Here is a 15,171-nt window from a genome sequence, read left to right as displayed (position 1 = left end):
GTAAATAGTTGCCACGCCCACTGTGGAGCCAGTGGGCGTGGGAACTGCAGCGAATGAGAACGCTAGGTACCACACGACTTCAAGCTAACCACTCCAGTCAGCATGTTTCTGCCAACTGCACACCAGCGATAACAGGGTCTACTGAATTTAAATGCAAGTAACCAGCAGAAAATTTGGGCACTAACATTACGTTAATTTTTACAACTTAATAATTACAAGTCAAGGATGCGAGAGAACATCAGCTATAACGTTATATAGTCCACTTATATAATTAATAATAATTCAGAAAGGTTGGATTAGGAGGTCCCATATCATCATCCTGGCATTTCTTGATTTCATCGTGATCATTTTATGATGTTTGAGCTTAGAGGAAAGTAACACATATGATGGATTGTGTCCATGGATGATGACATGCACAGAAGTGCAGTTCCAACAGCATGTCACTAACATCAATATGCAGGACGAAGCGTAGGTTGAAACTGGGAAAGTAAGTGTTTCAACCTAGAAAATGCACCTCACCACTAGTTAACTCAAACGGAGGGGCAGCAGCATGAGAGGAATTTGGACGACAGCTGCGGTAATAACCTTAAGATAGGCAGAACTCCCTTCCTACTTTAAGTCATCCAGGTATGCTTCAACTTCCAGGTTGTAGGTTAGCTCAAGTTTCAGTCACTAGACCGACGAGGTAGTGTTGTGCATCTCGAGAGGTGTCACGAGATAGTTGAATTGTCCATCCTGAACGGTGAAGGAAAAGGGTATCCATTTGGTAGGGTAGCTGCATCAACCATACCAAAATTAGTGCATATCTTGAAACTGCCGTGAGGTTTGAGTAATAATATACAAGGTGAAACCCAAAGACTTTTACTGTGCTTTATCAACCCATGTGATAGTAGAGGTCAGTGTCTTTCCTTAGTACTCTGTGCCCTGTATGATTTATCCTGTATGAGATGGCTTTATAGGGGGTGCACGTTGTACGTACATCCATATCATGTACAGCAAGAGTACAGTGTTTTGGAACATCGCTGAACAAACAAGGATATTCAGATATCTGTTTTATGTTACCAGTTTTATTTGTGTCAAGGTCACCAAGAAAATTTTCAAGTAATTGTTGTGCCACAAATATTTCCAAACGAACCTTTATAATTCTAGAAACGTCTTCTTCTCGTAATTATTCAGTGCACACTGAATGACGCAACTCACTAAGTTTTTCGACTATTTCCATGGGACCAACATACCTATCTTGCAGAACATTATCTGGTACTAATTTCTGAAAGAGCAAGAAACATCATGCTTATCATACTGCATTATTATTCTAGCTTGAGGGGTAATTAGGTTTTTCTCAGCTAACTTCTAGCAGTTTTTAAATGCTGTTGCATTTTTGACTGTGAGTTGTTCAAATATGAATTTGACTTTCCAATTAATACCTCTTTATACTGTGAGAGGAACATTAACCGGATGGCTGAATATCAGCTCGAAAGGTCATAACTCGAGGCTTTCTTCCTTGTTTTCTCAAATAGGGAACAGAAGTAAAGATAACCCACTCATCCCAGTCTCTAGAAAATGTTTACAATAAGCCCCGTGCTTGTTGAAAGCACAGACTTAATTCCAAGGTGTGATAATGCTTCATGAATCTCTCCTGGCAAACCAACCTGTGAGAAAAATCTCATCAGTACCATCACAACAGCATGGGAATTATTTTTATCATAGGAAGCGCTTTTGGCATAGCGTGTCACCGCATCAGTAAAGAGTGAACAGGTTTTTTAGCTGTCAACCAGAAGCTTCAGGACAATAATGCGAACAGAAATGCAATAGAACCTCACTGACCTGAGGCAGAAAGAATGTCACCAGTTAGGCTATCGTCATTCTATCACGCAGGAAGAGCGACGTGTTTATGGTACATCCAACAAAATTAGCAGACTCTTCGATGTCACTACTGCCCTGCTTCGGCCAAGCTAAAAGGACCGTTGGGAGTTTGCACCACCAACTGATGCAAACCTAACATAATGTAAACTTTGCCAGATGGGCTATTGGCACACCCTGCATCTTTATGTGCTGGAATAGGAAAATAATAATGAATTCAGACACAACTTACTCCCAAACGTTAAGAAATATCAAAGAACTTTATCCAAAGTGGCACATTACCAGCCGTTCTGGAAAAATCCCCTGGCTTTGCTTATTGTAATAACTCGTAATCTCTAAACTTTGTCTAAAACAGTGTACATAATTTAAAACCCTATTCAAAGTACATTGTAACCAGAACAAAAACTTGTAAGTAGTAGTTATTTACCACTGTAACTTACTTGGCTACCATTACATAAATGCCAAGTCCCTGGACCCAGTATGTGCCTCTTGTAATCTTTTGACCGCCGCTCACAGGTTAGGTTTTGGGATGCATAATAAATTTACTAAACCAACTCATTGTTTTATTCTATAGTGCCCGTGGAATGGGAGGCACTCAAATTCGACCCTAGAAATCGGAGGATAAATCCAGTTCCTTGAAACACGAGCCTCTCACCAGCATCAAGGCGCCCTACTTGAGGTAGCATAATTCAGTTACTGAATGCCAAGTAATACTACACCATTTTTTTTACATCATAAGTGACAAAATGGCACATAAACATTCCATTAATATTACCAACCTCCTTCTAAGTAGCATGATGAAATTAAGACACATGGAATCTTGATTCTGAGGACATGTACATAGCCTTCACGGCTACGACAACTACTACTACAACTAACCCATCTCTTTGGGAAGGACCTACTTCCACTGGGGAATCCCGCCTACCAGTGACTATGCCTTCGTCTGCTACACCTGACGTTACTATATAAGCGCCAGGCTCCTTCTGCTTCAGAATCTCCACGACTATGGTGCTCTTCGCACCTACTCCTAGGCTGAGGGACTGATTACCTCATCTTCTGTACATAGTTCTTCTGTCTTCAAGTTATGTCCTAGAATTTGTATTGATAAAGCCACTGGATGGCGAAACGTCTACAATAAAGATACCCAGATGTTGCACATGTGTCTTAATTTCATCTTGTCGGTATTATATACCATTCTTACACAGCATACATGAATGTTGAAATTTTTGAAGCTAGTCAGAAGGGCCTTTCTAGAAGAAAAATCTCATGTAAACCATTTTCGCAAATGGTTTATATAAAACTGCTAATATAATGGTTTACATATAATTGTTCCTCGCACCTTTCTCAAAGTTTAATTCATCAGGGTTGAAAATTTGAGGCTTATTAAGTAGAGAAAAATTTAAGGGATATTGTTTTATTTAGGAAAAAATATAAACTTTTATAAAGTATAAAAGAAGAATTTTAAAATACGAAGTACCAAAGTACAACAGTGAAATGTTACATTAGAACATAAAAATAACAAAAAAAAAGTACACTTTAAAAACTAGGGTAGGATTTGTACATTATTATTATTATTATTATCAAGGGGGAGCGCTACGCTCGTAGGATTTGCGTAGAGGCTATATATCACACTGCATGTGTACTACAGTGGGTAAGTAATGTGAATTATTCAGTGTCAGACAAGTCTGCATCGCTGAGGAACTTAGCCAGCTCATGTTCACTTGTCATTTAATACGGGCGACCTGTAGCTGGGTCCTTAACTAGGAATTTACTCTCACGGACAAAACACTGGTGAAAATTGTTTTATATGTTTTCAATACAGTTTTCTTAGCCTAAGAAAAAAGGTTCTAGCAATGTTCGTCAAACACTCGTTTATGAGCACACTTGTGATGGAGGATATAATTACTTTTTTTTCAAGAAGAAAGGGCATCTTAGCAATACGGTGATGTCTGTCTCTAAGCAATTGTACAGTATTATTATAATCTAAAAGAAGCGGTAAACCTACATGGGTCATATAGCAGTTGTAGAGTAGATCCAAGACAAAAACCTGGGTTAATATTATCAGGCAGATGAAAGAAGTTTGTATATACCGCGTCAGATACTTGTTGCTGCTCCATTTGATCTGGTTGATTCTGAAGGAAGTCAGAAAACCGTGAATCAGTGGGAGACTTCCTGTCCCGGACACAGTTATCTAAGTGTTGAGGAATGTTATTTGTTAAGTGTGATTTTCAACAGAGGAGAGCACTTCCTGATGGCTTTTACTCGTTTTTATTTTTTTCTGGGTTAGGCTGTTTCTGCTCCAGCTCAAGAATTATCTTGGCTTGAGTTGTTTGAGTGAGCAGTTCTGCAATCTTCTTATCGTATATGGCTTGTACAGCTTCAGGTTTACAGTATGATTGTTTAAAGTGCTGACGGCTGTAGACACAGCCGTCAGCACTTTTTTTGCGGAATTTTTGATCTTTTTTTTTTTTACTGTGCTAAAATTTTCAAATACAACTTTGATTTTAAAATTCCAAAGTAGAGAGGGTGAATCAAGAAGGTTTTCATGCTAAGGGAGAACCAACATATTCTTGGTTGAATATGATTGTTTGTCCTTTTTTGAATTGAGAAAAAGTATTTCCAGCAATTGTAAAGGATTTATCAATTAAATGTTTATGGTATTTTAGATCATTAGCTACTTCATAATACTTCAAGATTTCTTCATCTATGAACTCTGGGCTGCAGATACGCAGAGCTCTCAAAAATATGAATGAGAATACAGAAAGGTTATCTCTATCATAATGTAAAGCATAATAGTGCACATAAGAACAGTTATTTGTTGGTTTTCTGTATATTTTGAATTCAAAATCATGGTTTCCCTTAATAATTAAGACATCTAAAAAAGGCAATGAGTTATTTTGTTCAAACTCAACAGTAAAGTTTATGGTATAAACCTTGGTAATAAATACCGACAAGTTGGTTTAGAAAGACACGTAAGCAAACACTATAACATATTTATTAGAAAACGTTTCGGTCCTGGGACCTTGATCACTTCTAACATACAGAGGTAGAAAGACATTATATATATAGGCAGAGAGTGAGATGTGACGCACGTGACCTGAGGAATGTCATAAGAACATAAGAATGGAGGAACACTGTAGAAGGCCTACTGGCCCATGCGAGGCAGGTCCTTATCAAAACAACCTCTGCCTATGATGAGGACCAGTAGACGATGAAATCATGTGACTCCTGCGTTGTTGGGTTGGTGCTGCTTAAGTATCATCAAAGTATCTATCAAAGACCTCACTACTAAACGCAGTCCCACACCTCTAACTTCTACAGCAGGCGTCTACACTATCCCCTGTGGGTTCTGTCCCAAGAAATATGTAGGCGAGACAGGCAGAGATCTTGCAGTCCGCCTGAATGAGCATCGAAATGCCTCTAACAGAGACGATGTAAGGTACGCCTGTGTCCTCCACAGAGACTCCACGGGGCATTTGATGAACTGGAACGAGGCACAACTCGTTCTCACAGAACCAGACCTCAGACGCCGACGGTGCCTAGAAGCCTCACTAATCACCGTCACCGACACTATAGAACGCAACACTGGAAACTACAAAATTTCAAAAACATTGGCATACATGATACTTAAGCAGCACCAACCCAACAACGCAGGAGTCACATGATTTCATCGTCTACTGGTCCTCATCATAGGCAGAGGTTGTTTTGATAAGGACCTGCCTCGCATGGGCCAGTAGGCCTTCTACAGTGTTCCTCCATTCTTATGTTCTTATGACATTCCTCAGGTCACGTGCGTCACATCTCACTCTCTGCCTATATATATAATGTCTTTCTACCTCTGTATGTTAGAAGTGATCAAGGTCCCAGGACCGAAACGTTTTCTAATAAATATGTTATAGTGTTTGCTTACGTGTCTTTCTAAACCAGTAAAGTTTATGGAATGAGCAAGACTGTTTAATTCAACAAGGAAATGGTTTATATCTATGTTCTTAGGTATTAGACACAAAACATCAACATGACTGTACCATGTAGCTCTATTAAAAACCATTTTGTTAAGCAATCTTGATTCAAAATATTCCATGTACAAATTGCTAAAGACAGGTGAGAGAGGTTTTCCCATTGCCATATCAAACATCAACAATACAAAGTTTAATAAACTGTATGAATGTAGGTGCTGACTATGGTAAATCGTAGTTAACAAGTTCTTCAGATAGGGAACTTAATAAATTATCAATTGGAACTTTTGTAAATAAAGAAGTGAAAACCAAACCAAACTGTAATCAATTAAGTCAGTCACGGTGCTTAATTTATCAACTAAATCAATATTATTTTTATATTAAAGCTAGAAAGTTTGCCAGCAACTGGGCTCAAACATATCTACAAGCTATTTCGATAATTTATAGGAATCTGAGCCTATGGAGTGAATAATAGATCTGGCTGGATTACCTGGTTTGAGTGTTTTTATTAATCCATACATATATGGTAAGATGGATTGGTTGTCATGACTTTTTTAATTAGGTCATCTTTGCCTTTCACTATTTTTCACAGTGATTGTCTTGTATACTGTGATATTACCTGTTAACTGTGATCTCATTTCATTATATATATTGGTAGACAGCAACCGCCCTGGGAGGTACTACCGTCCTGCCAAGTGAGTGTAAAACGGAAGCCTGTCATTGTTTTACATGATGGTAGGATTGCTGGTGTCCTTTGTCTCATAAACATGCAAGATTACAGGTACGTCTTGCTACTTCTACTTACACTTAGGTCACACTACACATACATGTACAAGCATATATATACACACCCCTCTGGGTTTTCTTCTATTTTCTTTCCAGTTCTTGTTCTTGTTTATTTCCTCTTATCTCCATGGGGAAGTGGAACAGAATTCTTCCTCCGTAAGCCATGCGTGATGTAAGAGGCGACTAAAATGCCGGGAGCAAGGAGCTAGTAACCTCTTCTCCTGTATATATTACTAAATGTAAAAGGAGAAACTTTCGTTTTTCCTTTTGGGCCACCCCGCCTCGGTGGGATACGGCCGGTGTGTTGAAAGATATATATATGTGTGTGTGTGTACTCACCTAGTTGAGGTTGCGGGGGTCGAGTCCGAGCTCCTGGTGTGTGTGTGTGTGTGTGTGTGTGTGTGTGTGTGTGTCGTGCCGAATAGGTAAAACTGCAACTGGTCAATTAGCAAGAATTCATTTAAACTTGTCTTTTTTTTTTTTTTACTTATACGTTTAAACATATTTTGTTTTCAATTATGTTAATGTAAAAATTAATAATTTTGTGCCAAAAGAACCTTAGAAAACTTACCTAACTTACAACAAAAGGAATTTAATTTAGCTTAATCCAACTAAAACGCAATGAAATATATTTTTTCGTTAGGTTCAAAATGATTTTTGCGAAATTACTGCATACACAAACTTTCGCTTGCCTCATTCGGCATGACTAGAGTTGCTGTTTAAGCCAAAATAGCAAGTTTTACCTATTAGGCACGACATTATATATATATATATATATATATATATATATATATATATATATATATATATATATATATATATATATATATATATATATATATGCACATCCTTGTAAAGTTAGAAAGAGGAAGTTGTATTGTGAACTTGTAGTGCTATACTCTAAAGTTCGTCTCTCTCAAAATTAAATATAAGTTGCGAGCGATTTTCGTCAATAACTCAAGACTGATTACTGTTGCATTGTACCATATGTGTCCGTAATTACACTGTTATGTACTAAATGTTCTAGTATTAAGGTAAATTATTTAGTAACTCAAATGCCTACAATAATTTAATGTTTAATTAAGTGCATTGACAACTGATAAGTCGACTGTTTACTTATTTACTTAAACGTAAGCAAACTGTTTTCTGTGGGCACGCATGTTGTGGCAGTAGCATTTTATTTAATGCAGCGCCAGCGCCTTCCCCAGACCCTGGCCAGGTAGCCACGTCAATACACAGGCAGCAGTTTGCCTCAGTTTTCTGTCATTCTAGGAGTCTCTCACCTCTTATATACGACAGCGTATGGATACACGCACTAGCTGCTCGGGCGGTCCTGTGTACGGTAAACACCCACACACATTCTAGCAGCAAAATATAACAAAAAACTGGTTAACAACACAGGTACCAACTAAGTGCGTCACATCAGCCTCTGGTCCCATCCGCAGTGCTGCACGGCTGCCAGACACACTGGCGCTCTACTGGCTATACAAGGCACGCTTAGTGCCACTGCTCTCTCACATTCGAACCTGCGTTTCATTATTTATGGCACAAGTGAGGCGGTGAATGGCCCCAACAGGTTTTGAGCTTTTCATTAATAATAATAATAATAATAATAATAATAATAATAATAATAATACAATTGTTGTTTAAGTATCAACGAATCAGAATGATAAAGAAATTAAGCGACTGAATATGATGTATCTTGTTTCTAAGGGACTCTTAGTGGAAGTGTTGACCTACCCATACGAAGCCACACCTGCGCCCTGAAACCTGGAAAAATCAGTGACGTTCTTTCCATTGTTTGTTGAGAAGAATGTTAATACTCTGTCAACTTATAGAAGACCCATTGGTGTACCACTTCTGTAACTACGAAGGAGCTGCTCAAGTGTACACTGACATATTAAACAAAGCCATCGTTTGACATATATGTGTGGACAACCACGGTAAGTACACATCCTGATTTCTTCAGTTAATTTATTTAATTTTTACTGTTAGTAATGCCTATATGCCTATAAGATATAAACCAGAGGTAGTTTATGTAAAACACTTTAAAGCAATTGTTGTACTCAGCTAGCTGGGTTGGAACCACACTCCGCTCACACACTGAGGTCCGTAGTTCGATCCCCAGTACCGGTGGAAAAATTAGGGTGTGTTTCCTTAAGACACCTACTGTCCTTGATTACCTAGCAGTAAGTAGGTACCTGGGTTCTAGTCAACTGGTGTGGGTCGCATCTTGGGGACAAAATTAACCTAAGTTAGCCTAAAAGTTCTGCATAATTAGGGGTTTTCTATATTGTAGTATGTCACTGATGTCAGCTATCATCTGTATACGTTGTATCGTGTACTTGTAGCTATAAAGAAAATGTTTATAGGCAGTGTGAGTTTAGGCGGATGGAGGCCATTTATTTATAAAATTCACAGAAATATTCTCTGGCATTATAGATAAGGATACAGTGTATATTAACGTTGCTACGTGAGCGTAGTTTTGAGCTCACCGTAATCTTAACTGCCCAGTGAGGTACTGCTGCCATCTGGTGAGTGTGAGGCGGTGGGTACTGCTGCCCTATGGTGAGTGTGAGGCAGTGAGTACTGCTGGCCTCTGGTGAGTGTGAGGCAGTGGGTACTGCTGCCCTCTGGTGAGTGTGAGGCAGTGAGTACTGCTGGCCTCTGGTGAGTGTGAGGCTGTGAGTACTGCTGCCATCTGGTGAGTGTGAGGCTGTGAGTAAAGCTGCCCTCTGGTGAGTGTTAGGCTGTGAGTACTGCTGCCATCTGGTGAGTGTGAGGCAGTGGGTACTGCTGGCCTCTGGTGAGTGTGAGGCAGTGGGTACTGCTGGCCTCTGGTGAGTGTGAGGCAGTGGGTACTGCTGGCCTCTGGTGGGTGTGAGGCAGTGAGTACTGCTGGCCTCTGGTGAGTGTGAGGCTGTGAGTACTGCTGCCCTCTGGTGAGTGTGAGGCTGTGAGTACTGCCATCTGGTGAGTGTGAGGCTGTGAGTACTGCTGCCATCTGGTGAGTGTGAGGCGGTGAGTACTGCTGGCCTCTGGTGAGTGTGAGGCAGTGGGTACTGCTGGCCTCTGGTGAGTGTGAGGCAGTGGGTACTGCTGGCCTCTGGTGAGTGTGAGGCAGTGGGTACTGCTGGCCTCTGGTGAGTGTGAGGCAGTGAGTACTGCTGGCCTCTGGTGAGTGTGAGGCTGTGAGTACTGCTGCCCTCTGGTGAGTGTGAGGCTGTGAGTACTGCTGCCATCTGGTGAGTGTGAGGCGGTGAGTACTGCTGCCATCTGGTGAGTGTGAGGCGGTGAGTACTGCTGCCCTCTGGTGAGTGTGAGGCGGTGAGTACTGCTGCCCTCTGGTGAGTGTGAGGCTGTGAGTACTGCTGCCCTCTGGTGAGTGTGAGGCTGTGAGTACTGCTGCCATCTGGTGAGTGTGAGGCGGTGAGTACTGCTGCACTCTGGTGAGTGTGAGGCAGTGAGTACTGCTGGCCTCTGGTGAGTGTGAGGCGGTGGGTACTGCTGCCCTCTGGTGAGTGTGAGGCGGTGAGTACTGCTGCCCTCTGGTGAGTGTGAGGCGGTGAGTACTGCTGCCCTCTGGTGAGTGTGAGGCTGTGAGTACTGCTGCCCTCTGGTGAGTGTGAGGCGGTGAGTACTGCTGCCCTCTGGTGAGTGTGAGGCTGTGAGTACTGCTGCCCTCTGGTGAGTGTGAGGCTGTGAGTACTGCTGCCCTCTGGTGAGTGTGAGGCGGTGAGTACTGCTGCCCTCTGGTGAGTGTGAGGCGGTGAGTACTGCTGCCCTCTGGTGAGTGTGAGGCTGTGAGTACTGCTGCCCTCTGGTGAGTGTGAGGCGGTGAGTACTGCTGCCCTCTGGTGAGTGTGAGGCTGTGAGTACTGCTGCCCTCTGGTGAGTGTGAGGCGGTGAGTACTGCTGCCCTCTGGTGAGTGTGAGGCGGTGAGTACTGCTGCCCTCTGGTGAGTGTGAGGCGGTGAGTACTGCTGCCCTCTGGTGAGTGTGAGGCGGTGAGTACTCTGGCAGGATTATTGGTATTTTCTCTCTCGTAAATATGTAGGTAAACATAAAAGATAGCAGGTAAATATGTAAGATAGCAGGTAAACGAGAGCAAGCAAACATTAAAGATAGCAGGTAATCATGTAAAATAACAGGTAAACAATGAAGATAGCAAGTAAACAATGAAGCTAACAGGTAAACAATGAAGATAGCAGGTAAACAATGAAGATAGCAGGTAAACAATGAAGATAGCAGGTAAACAATGAAGATAGCAGGTAAACAATGAAGATAGCAGGTAAACAATGAAGATAGCAGGTAAACAATGAAGATAGCAGGTAAACAATGAAGATAGCAGGTAAACAATGAAGATAGCAGGTAAACAATGAAGATAGCAGGTAAACAATGAAGATAGCAGGTAAACAATGAAGATAGCAGGTAAACAATGAAGATAGCAGGTAAACAATGAAGATAGCAGGTAAACAATGAAGATAGCAGGTAAACAATGAAGATAGCAGGTAAACAATGAAGATAGCAGGTAAATCTTGTAAAACTATACAGTATTTTCGTTCATTTTATACACATCCTTATTTTCCTTTGTCCTCTCAAAAGAGTTGCCTGGTAGCGGTTGAGGGTAGAAAGATCCCAGCAGTTAGACCTGTCGTTCTCTTTCATACAACCTGACTGCCTTCCGTTCTCTAGACGCTGTATGCTTCTCAACAGATCTTATCCCTGTAATATATTTTTTTCAATGCAGGAAGCCTGGTATGAGACTGGGTTCTCACCCCACTCTTCATTCCACTCAGGACTCCACTCTGACCAGATACCTTCATATTGTACGCTAGAGGTTCTTAACCTTTTAATGATTACAGACCCCCAATGGGTTCCCCAGTATATGCCCATAACCCCTTCTCCAGATTGTAGAAATAATCATCACCGGTCTATTACGTACCAGTATGACTTCAAAAGATGTCAATAGCATGGTTTAACTTTAGATATGGGTAGCTAGGAACAGAGCTGAAAGAAAATCATAATAATTTAATCATATTTATTTATAGAAAAACAGCAAATTGTTCAGAGATCGAGTCCCATACTCCCCATTATTTGGTTTCCATACCTCCAAGGAGTATGGATACTCCGTTAAGAACCACTGCAGGTCAGTTAAAAAAGTTCAGTACTCTTATGCTATTGTATAACTATCATACAGCCAGATCACAGAATGGGTGGGGTTTGAACTCATGGCACGTGAGTCCTAAAACTCACAGAACGAGTGGTTAACCCACTGGCCTGTGAGTTCTAGAACTCACTGCTATGGAAACAAACCCAACCTGTTCCCTGATTTGTTTGCAATCGTGTTATTACAATTTCGTAAGTCTTTATCTTATAGCTCTTGTTTAAGGCATGTCAAATGTGTTGGTTCTGTTCGCCCCGTCATACTGCACCCAACCTTCACAACCATCTCACAGTCATCTACCATCACCACAACTCCCAGCCCCTGTCCTAATTAATACATCACCCATCAGGATCTTAGCCACCACATCACCCCACCCTCACAACCATATCCCCATCCCGATAACCACTATCAAATCCCCCACTTCGACCATCAATACAACATCCCCACCCAGAATGTCAATACCACATCGCCATCTCGACCATCGATACCATGCCTTACCCTTCTAGGGTACGGTAGGTGCCTGAGCCGGAGCTTGTAGCTCACAAGACTGTCATTCCCAGCTCACAAGACTGTCATCCCCGCCCCCTTGGGGCGGGGATGGCAGACCAGAGAGGCCTAGCTTGTGGCTAGGCCTGGGGACAATTGGTCCCAAAGATGAGGAGGTATTTGTGCCTCCTTCCATGGGAGACTTAGGTCTCAGACACTCCCTAAAGAGGGAGCCAAGGCCGGGCCACCACTTGGAAAAGGCCCGGGCCGGGAGAATACCAGCGAATCTTTAATAATAATAATAATCTCGACCATCAGGACTTCATCCCCCACCCCGAACCTCACCATCACGTTCTTCACAACAACCCCTCACCACCACACCGCCCACCCCGAGACTTGTGGAAAATCTCGTTAGAATTTCTAGACTTTACAATCCTCATCCCAGTTGGAGGAACAGAGAGGGTGAGGCGATGCCTACTGAGGCCAAGTGCCACAATTATATATTCTTAATTTGTAAGACTTAAATCTGTAATGAAACCTACACTCTAATATATAACACAGTTATTATACGTATTTAAGCTAAATTAGAGTTAGATAGAATTTAGCTTAATAAACTACAACACCTCACATCCTTCACAATTGCGCTAGGGAACACTGCTCCCCCACCCGTACGAGGGCCCGGATATGCAGTGTGCCTACTAACCAGTCATGGCATAGCTAGTGAGAGAGACGGGCGACTTACCCAAGGGCTTTGTACAATGAAATACTATTCGTTAGCACATAACGCGAATTAGATGCATTTCACAGTGACCAAGGAACTCTCGCTACTGGACCAGACAGTTGCATGTGACTCAGGTATTTCTAGGTGTAATACTGCTTATTACTAACATGAGTATCTCAAGAGTATTGAATACATTCATAGCCTGAGGTCCACGTGCCAAAGGGTGGCCACCACCTTCACTAGAGACCTACAGTTGCAATTATTACATCACACTGCCCATTGTAAGATGTAGAGGTATATTATATTAATTCAGGCATCTAGAAATGGAGTGGCAGGTTTCTAGTCTGAATTCCACAATGACTGGACATGGATTACTAACCTAATCAGTTATAAACCCGCAGACAACCTCTATTCTGTACATGAATGGTATACAATACTGACAAGATGTATATTAGACACATGTGCAACACCTGGGTATCTTTGTTGTAGACGTCTCGCCATCCAGTGGCTTTATCAATACAAATTCAAGGACATAATTGGAAGACATTGTATTGCATACCATTCTTGTACAACTTGTCAGACACTGTGACATCATGGAATCTTGGTTCAGAGGACATCTACATAACCTTCTTCACGGCTACTACTACTACTGCTGCTACCACCGCTAACCCGTCCCTTAGGTATAACCTACTTCCACTGGGGAATCCTGCCTACCAGTAACTATGCCTTTGTCTTTTACCCGTCCCCTTCCACCTGACACCAGTATATAAGTGCCAGCCTTCATGCATGTGCTCCAGAATCTTCATGACTACGGTGCTTTTAATACCAATTCCAAGGCTGAGAGACAGATTACCTCAGCTTTTGTATATGATTCTTCTGTCTCACATTTATGTCCTTGAATTAGTATTGATAAAGCCATTGGATGACAAAACGTCTACAACAAAGATACCCAGAAGTTGCACATGTGTCTTAATTTTAACCTCTATTCTACACAGTTTTGGTCCTTTGAACCGGATGTGGTTATACAGTGTTGGTCCCACAGAACCATTAAGATTACCTAGATAGTGCCAGTGACTAGGAGTAACATCGCCATTACAGGTAACTAGTCCTTAGTTATTTACCATTACTCACACACAGAAATGCTCAACTGAGCTCTTTGTACAGCAAGAGTGACATATTCTACATTACGTTGCCAGTAACAGTTACAGTCAGTCGGCTGACTTGGCGCCAATGCCCATTGTGTGTAATTTGAAGATGATGGCTGTTTGAACCTCAAAGGGGACAGCATCTTCTGAGAAGACCACCATTAACCCATGGTGGTAACCACCAGGTACAGCGCTCGCACTCTTGGCTTATGATGCGATCTTGAGGCGTCACCACACCAACACATGACCCCTGGGTACACACACTACATACCCACATACCTGGGCTTCTGATGACTAAACCAGAGTTTATTGTAGACACCCCCTCCGATGGGAATACACCGGGGACACATGTTGTGCAAGAATTATACTTTTGTTTAGTAATAGCACCTGTCTACTGACCAGAACTGACAGGGTGGTCAAACACCCGCATACTGGTCCAACTGGTCCACATTTATCAGTGGAGTGCCATAAAACTGTCAGCCCCAATTATCACTGTCACGTTACTGAGCCTTTGCAGTCAACATGGCTACATTAGACAACTGCAGACTAAGTTTACCTCGGAAGCAGGCTGTCATCACAAAAGTGATTAATGCCTGTGAAACACTGATCCAGGGTAATCCAATTGATTTCTTAGAGTTGAAGGCTACCTTAAATCAGCTGGAAACGAGGCAATGAACCTACACCAACGTATTTGAGCAGTTCAGAATCTGCTCATGAGTTCAGAAGACAGTACTAACACACTATCTCGCATTTCTAGATCTGCATAAACACCTTCGGCAACAGCACCAGATCCATCTGAAACACTTTTGCATCGGTGAGTCCGCCCTGCTTGTGGCGATCTGCACCTGCCTTTCTTTCCCTTCTGTGTTAGTGTGCAGTTGAATTCCTGACACACCTGTGCTGTGTTGCATGTATGTATCTTTTCAACCTGTTCTGTTCTGAATGAATGTTTCTTACCTCCCTGTGTTATTCTGCCTCTGTGTGCTATCTAGTACTTCTCTCATTTCTTCGTTTTCCCTGGCCATCTTTATGAAGAGTCCCTGTTGGACA

General features: G+C 41.9%; 1 protein-coding gene across 7 annotated transcripts in view; it reads left to right on the top strand.

The window, feature by feature from the left end:
• The first annotated feature begins 7,528 nt into the window (after positions 1–7,528).
• Positions 7,529–15,171, top strand: part of LOC128703346 (facilitated trehalose transporter Tret1-like) — a 102,825-nt gene continuing 95,182 nt past the window's right edge. For 4 of the 7 annotated variants that reach the window (XM_070085341.1, XM_070085347.1, XM_070085346.1 and 1 more), the window contains exon 1: positions 7,866–8,545. The gene's annotated coding sequence lies outside the window, so the exon portion shown is untranslated. Of the gene's footprint in view, positions 8,546–15,171 lie in introns of all 7 variants that reach the window. The other 3 variants (XM_070085344.1, XM_070085342.1, XM_070085343.1) reach the window with 3 other exon arrangements.

This window comes from Cherax quadricarinatus, chromosome 15 (assembly GCF_038502225.1).
Source record: "Cherax quadricarinatus isolate ZL_2023a chromosome 15, ASM3850222v1, whole genome shotgun sequence".
NCBI classification, from domain to species: domain Eukaryota; kingdom Metazoa; phylum Arthropoda; class Malacostraca; order Decapoda; family Parastacidae; genus Cherax; species Cherax quadricarinatus.
The sequence above is the reverse complement of the archived record's forward strand: the minus strand, read 5'-3'. Positions and strand labels throughout refer to the sequence as shown.